Below are 14393 nucleotides of genomic sequence, written 5' to 3'. Positions count from 1 at the left end.
TAGGTTTGCTTCTATCTCCTGGCTATTGTAAATAGAGCTGCAATGAACATTTTGGTACATGACTCTTTTTGAATTATGGTTTTCTCAGGGTATATGCCCAGTAGTGGGATGGCTGGGTCATATGATAGTTCTATTTTTAGATTTTTAAGGAACCTCCATACTGTTCTGCATAGTGACTGTATGAATTTACATTCCCACCAACAGCGCAAGAGGGTTCCCTTTTCTCCACACCCTCTGCAGCATTTATTGTTTGTAGATTTTTTGATGATGGCCATTCTGACTGGTGTGAGGTGATATCTCATTGTAGTTTTGATTTGCATTTCTCTAATGATTAATGATGTTGAGCATTCTTTCATGTGTTTGTTGGCAGTCTGTATATCTTCTTTGGAGTAATGTCTATTTAGGTCTTCTGTCCATTTTTGGATTGGGTTGTTTGTTTTTTTGTTATTGAGCTGCATGAGCTGCTTGTAAATTTTGGAGATTAATCCTTTGACAGTTGCTTCATTTGCAAATATTTTCTCCCATTCTGAGGGTTGTCTTTTGGTCTTGTTTATGGTATCCTTGGCTGTGCAAAAGCTTTTAAGTTTCATTAGGTCCCATTTATTTATTTTTGTTTTTATTTCCATTACTCTAGGAGGTGGGTCAAAATGGATATTGCTGTGATTTATGTCATAGAGTGTTCTGCCTATGTTGTCCTCTAAGAGTCTGATAGTGTCTGACCTTACATTTAGCTCTTTAATCCATTTTGAGTTTATTTTTGTGTATGGTGTTAGGGAGTGCTCTAATTTCATACTTTTACATGTACCTCTCCAGTTTTCCCAACACTACTTATTGAAGAGGCTGTCTTTTACTCCATTGTATATTTCTGCTTCCTTTATCAAAGATAAGGTGACCGTATGTGTTGGGTTTATCTCTGGGTTTCTATCCTGTTCCATTGATCTAAACTTGTTTTTGAGCCAGTATCATACTATCTTGATTACTGTAGATTTGTTGTGTAGTCTGAAGTCAGGGCACCTGATACCTCTGGCTCCATTTTCCGTACTCAAGATTGCTTTAGCTATTCGGGTTCTTTTCTGTGTCCATACAAATTGTGAATTTTTTTGTTCTAGTTCTCTGGAAAATGCCAGTGGTAGTTTGATAGGGATTGCATTGAATCTGTAGATTGCTTTCGGTAGTAGAGTCAATTTCACAATGTTTATTCTTCTAATACAAGAACATGGTATATCTCTCTATCTATTTGTATCATCTTTAACTTCTTTCATCAGTGTCATAATTTTCTGCATGCAGGTCTTTTGTCTCCTTAGGTAGGTTTATTCCTAGATGTTTTTTTTCTTTTCTTTTCAGTGGTAAATGGGGGTGTTTTCTTGATTTCATTTTCCGATTTTTTCATCATTAGTGTATAGGAATGCCAGAGACTTCTGTGCATTAATTTTGTAGCCTGCTACTTTACCAAATTCATTGATTAGCTCTAGTAGATTTCTGGTAGCATCTTTAGGATTCTCTATGTATAGTATCATGTCAGCTGCAAACAGTGACAGCTTTACTTCTTCTTTTCCTATTTGGATTCCTTTTACTTCCTTTTCTTCTCTGATTGCTGTGGCTAAAACTTCCAAAGCTATGTTGAATAATATTGGTGAGACTGGGCAACCTTGTCTTGTTCCTGATCTTTGTGGAAACGGTTTCATTTTTTCACCATTGAAGACGATGTTGGCTGTGGGTTTGTCATATATGGACTTTAGTATGTTGAGGAAAGTTCCCTCTATGCCTACTTTCTGGAGGGTTTTTTATCATAAGTGGTGTTGAATTTTGTCGAAAGCTTTCTCTGCATCTAATGAGATGATCATATGGTTTTTCTCCTTCAATTTTTTAATATGGTGTATCACGTTGATTGATTTGCATATATATATATTTTTTGATTTGCATATATTGAACAATCCTTGCGTTCCTGGAATAAACCCCACTTGATCATGGTGTATGATCCTTTTAATGTGCTGTTGGATTCTGTTTGCTGGTACTTTGTTAAGGATTTTTGCCTCTTTGCTCATCAGTGATATTGGCCTGTAGTTTTCTTTCTTTGTGACATCTTTTTCTGGTTTTCGTATCAGGTTGATGGTGGCCTCATAGAATGAGTTTGGGAGTGATCCTCCCTCTGCTATATTTTGGAAGAGTTTGAGAAGGATAGGTGTTAGATCTCCTTTAAATGTTTGATAGAATTTGCCTGTGAATCCATCTGGTCCTGGGCTTTTGTTTGTTGGAAGATTTTAAATCAAGGTTTCAATTTCAGTGCTTGTGATTGGTCTGTTCATATTTTCTATTTCTTCCTGATTCAGTCTTGGCAGGTTGTGCATTTCTAAGAATTTGTCTATTTCATCCAGATTGTCCATTTTATTGGCATAGAGTTGCTTGTAGTAATCTCTCATGATCCTTGGTATTTCTGCAGTGTCAATTGTTACTTCTCTTTTTTCATTTCTATTTCTATTGATTTGAGTCTTCTCCCTTTTTTCTTGATGAGTCTGGCCAATGGTTTGTCAATTTTGTTTATCTTCTCAAAGAACCAGCTTTTAGTTTTATTGATCTTTGCTATCATTTCCTTCATTTCTTTTTCATTTATTTTTGATCTGATCTTTATGATCTCTTTACTTCTGCTAAATTTGTGGGTTTTTTGTTCGTCTTTCTCTAATTGCTTCAGGTGCAAGGTTAAGTTGTTTATTTGAGGTGATTCCTGTTTCTTAAGGTAGAATTGTACTGCTATAAATTTCCCTCTTAGAACAGCTTTTGCTGCATCCTGTAGGTGTTGGGTCATCGTGTCTCCATTTTCATTTGTTTCTAGGTATTTTTTGATTTCCTCTTTGATTTCTTCAGTGATCACTTCGTTATTAAGTAGTGTATTGTTCAGCCTCCAAGGGTTTGTATTTTTTACACATCTTTTCCTGTAATTGATATCTAGTCTCATAGCGTTGCTGTCAGAAAAGATACTTGGTATGATTTCAATTTTCTGTAATTTATAAAGGCTTGATTTGTGACCCAAGATATGATCTATCCTGGAGAATGTTCCATGAGCACTTGAGAAAAATGTGCATTCTATTGTTTCTGGATGGACTGTCCTATAAATATCAATAATATCTTTTTCCATCCCCTCACTTTCATTCTGTATGTTTCCCTAGGTCTGAAGTGGGTCTCTTGTGGACAGCATATATATGGGTCTGGTTTTTTTTGGGTCTGGTTTTTGTATCCATTCAACCAGTCTGTGTCTTTTGGTGGGAGCATTTAATCCATTTTCATTTGAGGTAATTATAGATATGTATGTTCCTATTCCCATTTTTTAATTGCTTTGGGTTTGTTATTGCATGTCTTTCCCCTCTCTTGTGTGTCTTGCCTCGAGAAGTTCCTTTAGCATTTGTTGTAAAGCTGGTTTGGTGTTGCTGAACTCTCTCAGCTTTTGCTTGTCTGTAAAGGTTTTAATTTCTCCATCAAATCTGAATGAGATCCTTGCTGGGTAGTGTAATCTTGGTTGTAGTTTTTTCTCCTTCATCACTTTAAATATGTCCTGCCAGTCCCTTCTGGCTTGCAGTTTCTGCTGAAAGATCAGCTGTTAACCTTATGGGGATTCCCTTTTGTGTTATTTGTTGTTTTTCCCTTGCTGCTTTTAATGTGTTTTCTTTGTATTTAATTTTTGATAGTTTGATTAATATGTGTCTTGGCGTGTTTCTCCTTGGATTTATGCTGTATGGGGCTCTCTGTGCTTCCTGGACTTGATTAATAATTTCCTTTCACAAATTATGGAAGTTTTCAACTATAATCCCTTCAAATATTTTCTCAGTCCCTTTCTCTTTTTCTTCTTCTTCTGGGACCTCTATAATTTGAATGTTGGTGATTTTCATGTTGTCCCAGAGGTCTCTGAGACTGTCCTCAGTTCTTTTCATTGTTTTTTCCTTATTCTGCTCTGCAGTAGTTATTTCCACTATTTTATCTTCCAGGTCACTTATTCATTCTTCTGCCTCAGTTATTCTGCTCTTGATCCTTTCTAGAGTAGTTTTAATTTCATTTATTGTGTTGTTCATCATTGCTTGTTTCCTGTTTAGTTCTTCTAGGTCCTTGTTAAATATTTCTTGCGTTCTCTGTATTCTATTTCCAAGATTTTGGATTATCCTTACTTTCGTTATTCTGAATTCTTTTTCAGGTAGACTGCCTATTTCCTCTTCATTTGTTAGGTCTGTTGTGTTTTTACCTTGCTCCTTCATCTGCTGTGTGTTTTTCTGTCTTTTCAGTTTGCTTATCTTACTGTGTTTGCGGTGTCCTTTTTGCAGGCTGCAGGTGTGTAGTTCCCGTTGTTTTTGGTGTCTGTCTCCTGTGGCTAAGTTTGGTTCAGTGGCTTGTGTGGGCTTCCTGATGGCAGGGACTAGTGCCTGCGTTCTGGTGGATGAGACTGGATCTTGCCTTTCTGGTTGGCAGGTCCACGCCTGGTGGTGTGTTTTGGGGTGTCTGTGGACTTATTATGATTTTAGGCAGCCTGTCTGCTAATGGGTGGGGGTGTGTTCCTGTCTTGCTAGTTGTTTGGCATAGGGTGTCCAGTACTGTAGCTTGCTGGTCGTTCAGTGAAGCTGGGTCTTGGTGTTCAGATGGAGATCTCTGTGAGATTTTCACCATTTGATATTATGTTGAGCTGGGAGGTCTCTTGTGGACCAGTGTCCTGAAGTTGGCTCTCCAACCTCAGAGGCACAACACTGACTCCTGGCTGGAGCATGAAGAGCCTTTCCTCCACATGGCTCAGAATAAAATGGAGAAAAATTAGAAAGAAAGAAGGTGAAATAAAATAAGAGAAAGTGAGATTAAAAAAATAGAGTTATTAAAGAAAAAAATTTAAAGTAAAAAAACCCACAAAAATACAAAACACAACAACAACAAAAACAACACACAAAAAACGGACGGACAGAACCCCAGGACAAATGTGAAAGGAAAAGTATACAGACAAAATCTCACACAGAGGCATACACATACACAGTCACAAAAAGAGGAAAAGGGTAAAATATAATATAACTTGCTCCCAAAGTCCACCTCCTCAGTTTGGAATGATTCGTTGTCTATTTAGGTATTCCACAGATGCCTCGTACACCAAGTTGATTGTGGAGGTTTAATCTGCTGCTCCTGAGGCTTCTGGAAGGGATTTCCCTTTCTCTTCTTTGTTCGCACAGCTCCAGGGGTTCAGCTTTTGATTTGGCCCCACCTCTGCGAGTAGGTCGACTGAGGGCGTCTGTTCTTTGCTCAGACAGGCCAGGGTTAAAGGAGCAGCTGATTGGGGGCTCTGGCTCACTCAGGCTGGGGGGAGGGAGAGGTACGGATGTGGGGCAAGCCTGGGGTTGCAGAGGCTGGCATGACGTTGTTGCAGCAGCCTGAGGTGTGCTGTGCGTTTTCCCCGGGATGTTGTCCCTGGCTCATGCGATCCTGGCAGTGGCAGGCTGCACAGGCTCCCAGGAGGGTAGATGTGGATAGTGACCTGTGCTTGCACACAGGCTTCTTGGTGGAGGCAGCAGCAGCTTTAGCGTCTCATGCCCTTCTCTGGGGTCCGTGCTGACAGCCGCGGCTTGCGTCTGTCTCTGGAGCTCCTTTCAGCAGCGCTCTTAATCCTCTCTCCTCACACACCAGTAAACAAAGAGGGAAGAAAAAGTCTCTTACCTTTTCGGCCGGTCCAGACATTTTCCTGGACTCCCTCCCGGCTAGCCGTGGTGCACTAACCCCTTCAGGCTTTGTTCACGCTGCCAAGCTCAGTTCTCTCCCTGCGATCTGACCCGAGCCTCATCTCCCAGCCCCTGCCCTCCCCGGCGGGTGAGCAGACAAGCCTCTCGGGGTGGTGAGTGCTGACGTCACCGACCTTCCATGCGGGAATCTCTCCGCTTTGCCCTCCGCACCCCTGTTGCTGTGTTCTCCTCCGCGGCTCCAAAGCTTCCCTCCTCTGCCACCCACAGTCTTTGCCCGCTAAGGGGCTTCCTAGTGTGTGGAAACCTTTCCTCCTTCACAGCTCCCTCCCACTGGTGCAGGTCCTGTCCCTATTTTTTGTCTCTGTTTATTCTTTTTTCTTTTGCCCTACCCAGGTACGTGGGGCGTTTCTTGCCTTTTGGGATGTCTGAGGTCTTCTGCCAGAATTCAGTGGGTGTTCCATAGGAGCAGTTCCACGTGTAGATGTATTTCCGATGTATCTGTTGGGAGGAAGGCGATCTCCGCGTCTTACTCTTCCGCCATCTTCCTCAACCCCTCCGATCATATAGTTTTTCCTCTTCAATTTGTTAATATGGTGTATCCCATTGATTGATTTGCATATATTGAAGAATCCTTGCATCTCTGAGATAAATCTTACTTGATTATGGTGTATAATCCTTTTAATGTGTTGTTGGATTCTGTTTGCTAGTATTCTGTTGAGGAATTTTGCATCTATATTCATCAGTGATATTGTTCTGTAATTTTCATTTTTTGTAGTATCTTTCTCTGGCTTTGGTATCAGGGTGATGGTGGCCTGATAGAATGAGTTTGAGAGTGTTCCTTCCTCTGCAATTTTTTGGAAGAGTTTACGAAGGATGGGTGTTAGCTGTTCTCTAAATTTTGGGTAGAATTCACCTATGAAGCCATCTGGTCCTGGATTTTGTTTGTTAGAAGATTTTTAATCACAGTTTCAATTTCATTCCTTGTGATTTGTCTATTCATATTTTCTATTTCTTCCTGGTTTAGTCTTGGGAGGTTATACCTTTCTAAGAATTTGTCCATTTCTTCCAGGTTCTCCATTTTATTGGCATAGAGTTCATTGTAGTAGTCTCTTAGGATGCTTCGTATTTCTTTGGTGTCTGTTGTAACTTCTCCTTTTTTCATTTGTGATTTTATTGATTTCAGTCCTCTTCCTCTTTTTCTTGATGAGTCTGGCTAATGTTTTATCAATTTTGTTTATCTTCTTAAAGATCCAGCTTTTAGTTTTATTGATCTTTGCTATTGTTTTCCTTGTTTCTATTTCATTTATTTCTGCTCTGATCATTATAATTTCTTTCCTTCTGCTAACTTTGTGTTTTGTTTGTTCTTCTTTCTCTAGTTCCTTTAGGTGTAAGGTTAGATTGTTTATTTGAGATTTTTCTTTTTTCTTGAGGTAGGCTTCTATAGCTGTAAACTTCCCTCTTAGAACTGCTTTTGCTGCATCCCATAGGTTTTGGGTTGTCGTGTTTTCATTGCCATCTATCTCCACATATTTTTTGATTTCCTCTTTGATTTCTTTGGCGATCTCTTGGTTATTTAGTAACGTATTGTTTAGCCTCCATGTGTTTTTGTTTTTTACGTTTTTTTCCCTGTAATTCATTTCTAATCTCATAGCATTGTGGTCAGAAAAGATGCTTGATATTATTTCAATTTTTAAATTTACTGAGGCTTGATTTGTGACCCAAGATGTGATCTATCCTGGAGAATGTTCCATGCGCACTTGAGAAGAAAGTGTAAACTGTGGTTTTGGATGGAATATTTAATCTTGGTTGTCGGTTTTTCTCCTTCATCACTTTAAATATATCATGCCGATCCCTTCTGGCTTGTAGAGTTTCTGCTGCGAAATCAGCTGTTAACCTTATGGGAGTTCCCTTGTACATTATCTGTCGTTTTCCCCTTGCTGCTTTCAATAATATTTCTTTGCCTTTAATATTTGCCAATTTGATTACTATGTGTCTTGGCCTGTTTCTCATTGGGTTTATCTTGTATGGGACTTTCTATGCTTCCTGGACTTGGGGTTGCTATTTCCTTTCCCATGTTAGGGAAGTTTTTGACTATAATCTCTTGAAATATTTTCTCGGGTCCTTTCTCTCTCTCTTCACCTTCTGGGACCCCTATAATGCAAATATTGTTGCGTTTAATGTTGTCCCAGAGGTCTCTTAGGCCGTCTGCATTTCTTTTCATTCTTTTTTCTTTATTCTGTTCTGCAGCAGTGAATTCCACCATTCTGTCTTCCAGGTCACTTATCCATTCTTCTGCCTCTGTTATTCTGCTATTGATTACTTCTAGTGTAGTTTTCATTTCAATTATTGTGTTGTTCATCTTTGTTTGTTTGTTCTTTAATGCTCCTAGATCTTTGTTAAACATTCCTTGCATCTTCTCCACCTTTGCCTCCATTCTTTTTAAGAGGTCCTGGATCATCTTCTCTATCATTATTTTGAATTCTTTTTTTCTGGAAGGATGCCTATATCCACTTCATTTAGTTGCTTTTCTGGGGTTTTATCTTGTTCCTTCATCTGGTACACAGCCCTCTGCCTTTTCATCTTGCCTATGTTTCTATGATTGTGGTTTCTGTTCCACAGGCTGCAGGATTGTAGTTCCTCTTGCTTCTGCTGTCTGCCCTCTGGTGGATGAGGCTATCTAAGAGGCTTGTGCAAGTTTCCTGATAGGAGGGACTGGTGGTGGGTAGAGTTGGCTGTTGCTCGGGTGGGCAGAGCTCAGTAAAACTTTAATCTGCTTGACTGCTGATGGGTGGTGCTGGGTCCCCTCCCTGTTAGTTGTTTGGCCTGAGGTCACCCAGCACTGGAGCCTACCCAGGCTCTTTGGTGGGGCTAATGGCGGACTCTGGAAGGGCTCATGCCAAGGAGTACTTCCCAGAACTTCTGCTGTCACTGTCCTTGTCCTCACCGTTAGACAGAGCCACCCCCCACCTCTGAAGGAGACCCCCAACACTAGGATGTAGGTCTGGTTCAGTCTTTATGGGGTCTCTGCTCTTTCCCTGGGTCCCGATGCCCACACTAGCTTTTGTGTGCCCTCTAAGAATGGAGTCTCCATTTCCCCCAGTCCTGTCAAAGTCCTGCAATCAAATCCCACTAGCCTTCAAAGTCTGATTCTCTAGGAATTCCTACTCCCATTGCTGGACCCCCAGGTTTGGAAGCCTGACGTGGGGCTGAGAACCTTCACTGCAGTGGGTGGACTACGGTGGTATAAATGTTCTCCAGTTTGTGGGTTTCCCACCCAACAGTTATGGGATTTGATTTTACCATGATTGTGCCCCTCCTACCATCTCATTGTGGCTTCTCCTTTGTCTTTGGATGTGGGGTATCTTTTCTGTTGAGTTCCAGTGTCTTCCTGTCGATGATTGTTCAGCAGTTAGCTGTGATTCCAGTGTTCTCACAACAGGGAGTGAGAACATGTTCTTCTACAATGCCATCTTGAACCAATTGCCCCTAGGTTCTTCATGACTTTTTTTTTTTTTTTAGGTTCCATATATATGTGCTAGCATACGGTATTTGTTTTTCTCTTTCTGACTTACTTCACTCCATATGACAGACTCTAGGTCCATCCATCTCACTACAAATAACTCAATTTTGTTACCCTTTATGGCTGAGTAATATTCCATGGTATATATGTGCCACATCTTCTTTATCCATTCATTTGTCGATGAACACTTAGGTTGCTTCCATGTCCTAGGTATTGCACATAGAGCTGCAATGAAAATTATGGTACATGACTATTTTTGAATTATGGTTTTCTCAGGGTATATGCCAGTAGTCGGATTGCTGGGTCGTATGGTAGTTCTATTTTTAGTTTATTAAGGAACCTCCATACTGTTCTCCATAGTGGTTGTATCAATTTACATTCCCACCAACAATGCAAGAGGGTTCCACTTCTCCACACTCACTTCAGCATTTATTGTTTGTAGATTTTTTGATGACGGCCATTCTGACTGGTGTGAGCTGATACCTCATTGTAGTTTTGATTTTCATTTCTTTGATGATTAGGGATGCTGAGCATCCTTTCATGTATTTGTTCGCAATCTGTGTACCTTCTTTAGAGAAATGTCTATTTAGGTCTTCTGCTGAGTTTTGGATTTTATTTTATTTTATTTTATTTTATTTTATTTTTTTCGGTACGTGGGCCTCTCACTGCTGTGGCCTTTCCCGTTGCGGAGCACAGGCTCCGGACGCACAGGCCCAGCAGCCATGGCTCACGGGCCCAGCCGCTCCGCGGCATGTGGGATCCTCCTGGACCGGGGCACGAACCCATGTCCCCTGCATCGGCAGGCGGACCCTCAACCACTGTGCCACCAGGGAAGCCCTATTTTATTTTTTTGATATCAAGTTGCATGAGCTGCTTGTAAATTTTGGTGATTGATCCTTTGTCAGTTGCTTCATTTGCAAATATTTTCTCCCATTCTGAGTGTTGTCTGTTCGTCTTGTTTATGGTTTCCTTTGCTGTGGAAAAGCTTTTAAGTTTCATTAAGTCCCATTTGTTTATTTTTCTTTTTGTTTTTTTTTCATTTCTTTCGGAGGTGGGTCAAAAAGGATCTTGCTGGGGGGACGAGGAGAAAGGTGGTGGAAGAGTAAGACGCGGAAATCACCTTCCTCCCGACAGATACACCAGAAATACATCTACACGTGGAACAACTCCTACAGAACACCTACTGAATGCAGGCAGAAGACCTCAGACCTCCCAAAAGGCAAGAAAATCCCCACGTACCTCAGTAGGGCAAAAGAAAAAAGAATAAACAAAGACAAAATGATAGGGACGGGGCCTGCACCAGTGGGAGGGAGCTGTGAAGGAGGAAAGGTTTCCACACACTAGGAAGACCCTTCACGGGCGGAGACTGCGGGTGGCAGAGGGGGAAACTTCGGAGCTGTGGAGGAGAGCACAGCAACAGGGGTGCGGAAAGCAAAGCGGAGAGATTCCCGCACAGAGGATCGGTGATGACCGGCACTCACCAGCCCAAGAGGCTTGTCTGCTCACCCTCTGGAGCGGGCAGAGCTGGGAGCTGAGGCTCAGGCTTTGGTCAGAGCACAGGGAGAGGACTGGGGTTTGCAGTGTGAACACAGCCTGCAGGGGGTTACTGCTCCACGGCTAGCCGGGAGGGAGTCTGGGGAAAAATCTGGACCTGCCAAAGAGGCAAGAGACTTTTTCGTTCCTATTTGTTTCCTGGTGCGCAAGGAGAGGGGATTAAGAGCTCTGCTTAAAGGAGCTCCAGAGATGGGCGCGAGCAGCAGCTAAAAGTGCAGACCACAGAGACAGGCATGGGATGCTAAGGCTGCTGCTGCTGCCACCAAGAAGCCTGTGTGCGAGCACAGGTCACTCTCCACACCCCCCTTCTGGGAGCCTGTGCAGCCTGCCACTGCCAGGGTCCCGGGACCCAGGGACAACTTCCCAGGGAGAACACATGGTGCGCTTCAGGCTCTGGGATCCAGGGACAACTTCCCCAGGAGAACACATGGTGCACTTCAGGCTCCTGCAACGTCACCCCGGGCTCTGCCATTGAAGGCTCGCCCTGCACGCCGTGCCCCTCCCTCCCCCTGGCCTGAGTGAGCCAGAGTCCCCAAAACAGCTGCTCCTTTAACTCCTTCCTGTCTGAGCAAAAAGAGATGCCCTCCAGCGACCAACACGCAGAAGCGGGGCCAAATCCGAAGCTGAGTTCCAGGAGCTCTGAGAATAAAGAAGAGAAAGGGAAATCTCTCCCAGCTGCCTCAGAAGCAGAGGATTAAAGCTCCACAATCAACTTGATGTACCCTGCATCTGTGGAATACACGAATAGACAACGAATCATCCCAAATTGAAGAGGTGGATTTTGAGAGCAAGATTTATGATTTTTTTCCCATTTTCCCCTTTTTGTGATTGTGTATGTGTATGCTGTGTGAGATTTTGTCTGGATAGCTTTGATTCTACCATTTGTACTAGGGTTCTATCCGTCCGTTTTTTAAAAAAAGCTATTTTCTTAATTATAATTTTTTATTTTAATAACTTAATTTTATTCTATCTTATTTTACTTTATTTTATCTTTCTTTCTTTGTTTCTTTGTTTCTTTGTTTCTTTCTTTCTTTCTTTCTGCTTTCTACTTTTTCTCACTCTTATCCTGAGCTGTGTGGATGAAAGGGTCTTGGTGCTCCAGCCAGGAGTCAGTGCTGTGCCTCTGAGGACGGAGAGCCAACTTCAGGACACTGGTCCACAAGACACCTCCCAGCTCCACCTAATATCAAATGTCAAAAATCTCCCAGAAATCTCCATCTCAACACCAGCACCCAGCTTCATTCAACGACCAGCAAGCTACAGTGCTGGACACGCTATGCCAAACAACTAGCAAGACAGGAACACAACCCCACCCATTAGCAGAGAGGCTGCCTAAAATCATAATAAGTCCACAGATACCCCAAAACACACCACCAGACGTGGATCTGCCCACCAGAAAGACAAGATCCAGTCTCATCCACCAGAACACAGGCACTAGTCCTCTCCACCAGGAAGCCTACACAACCTACTGAACCAACTTTAGCCACTGGGGACAGACACCAAAAACAACAGGAGCTACGAACCTTCAGCTTGCAAAAAGGAGACTCCAAACACAGTAAGATAGGCACCACGAGAAGACAGAAAAACACACAGCAGATGAAGGAGCAAGATAAAAACCCACCACACCTAACAAATGAAGAGGAAATAAGAAGTCTACCCGAAAAAGAGTTCAGAAAAAATGATAGTAAAGATGATTCAAAATCTTGGAAATAGAATAGACAAAATGCAAGAAACAGTTAACAAGGACCTAGAAGAACAAAAGATGAAACAAACAATGATGAACAACACAGTAAATGAAGTAAAAAATACTCTAGATGGGATCAATAGCAGGATAACTGAGGCAGCAGAATGGATAAGGGACCTGGAAGAAAAAATAGTGGAAATAACTACTGCAGGGCACAATAAATAAAAAAGAATGAAAAGAACTGAGGACAGTCTCAGAGACCTCTGGGACAACATTAAACGCACCAACATTTGAATTATATGGGTTCCAGAAGAAGAAGAGAAAAAGAAAAGGACTGAGAAAATATTTGAAGAGATTATACTTGAAAACTTCCCTAATATGGGAAAGGAAATAGTTAATCAAGTCCAGGAAGTACAGAGAGTCGCATACAGGATAAATCCAAGGAGAAATACACCAAGACACATATTAATCAAACTGTCAAAAATTAAATACAAAGAAAACATATTAAAAGCAGCAAGGGAAAAACAACAACACACAAGGGCATCTCCATAAGGTTAACAGCTGATCTTTCAGCAGAAAATCTGCAAGCCAGAGGGGACTGGCAGGACATATTTAAGGTGATGAAGGAGAAAAACCTGCAACCAAGATTACTCTACCCAGCAAAGATCTCATTGAGATTTGATGGAGAAATTAAAACCTTTACAGACAAGCAAAACCTGAGAGAGTTCAGCACCACAAAACCAGCTTTATGAAAACTGCTAAAGGAACTTATCTAGGCAAGAATCACAAGAGAAGGAAAAGACTTACAATAAAAAAACCCAAAGCAATTAGGAAAATGGAATTAGGAACATACATATTGATAATTCACTTAAATGTAAATGGACTAATTGCTTCCACCAAAAGACACAGATTGGCTGAATGGATACAAAAACAAGACCCATATATATGCTGTCTACAAGAGATCCACTTAAGATCTAGAGACACATACAGACTGAAACTAAGGGGATGGAAAAAGATATTCCATGCAAATGGAATCCAAAAGAAAGCTGGAGTAGCAATTCTCATATCAGACAAAATAGACTTTAAAATAAAGACTATTAGAAGAGACAAAGGACACTACATAATGATCAAGGGATTAATCCAAGAAGATATAACAATTGTAAATATTTATGCACCCAACATAGGAGCACCTCAATACATCAGGCAAATACTAACAGCCATGAAAGGGGAAATCAACAGTAACATATTCATAGACGGGCTATTTAACACCCTACTTTCACCAAAGGACAGATCATCCAAAATGAAAATAAATAAGGAACCACAAGCTTTAAATGATACCTTAAACAAGATGGACTTAATTGATATTTATAAGACATTCCATCCAAAAACAACAGAAAGGTACTTTTCTCAAGTGCTCAAGGAATATTCTCCAGGATAGATCATATTTTGGGTCACAAATCAAGCCTTGGTAAATTTAAGAAAATTGAAACTGTATCAAGTATCTTTTCCGACCACAACACTATGACACTAGATATCAATTACATGAAGAGATCTGTAAAAAATACAAACACAAGGAGGCTAAACAATACACTACTTAATAACGAAGTGATCACTGAACAAATCAAAGAGGAAATCAAAAAATACCTAGAAACAAATGAAAATGGAGACACGACGACCCAAAATCTATGGGATGCAACAAAAGCAGTTCTATGAGGGAAGTTTATAGCAACACAATCCTACACTAAACACCAGCAAACAGAATCCAACAGCACATTAAAAGGATCATACACCACGATCAAGTGGGGTTTATTTTAGTAATGCAAGGATTCTTCAATACATGCAAATCAATCAACGTGATACACCATTTTAAGAAACTGAAGGAGAAAAAACATATTATCATCTCAATAGATGCATATAAAGCTTTCAACAAAATTCAACA

Source organism: Neophocaena asiaeorientalis, unplaced genomic scaffold (genome assembly GCF_003031525.2).
Source record: "Neophocaena asiaeorientalis asiaeorientalis breed wild unplaced genomic scaffold, Neophocaena_asiaeorientalis_V1.1 scaffold439, whole genome shotgun sequence".
Taxonomy (NCBI): domain Eukaryota; kingdom Metazoa; phylum Chordata; class Mammalia; order Artiodactyla; family Phocoenidae; genus Neophocaena; species Neophocaena asiaeorientalis.
This window is presented reverse-complemented; position numbering follows the sequence as displayed.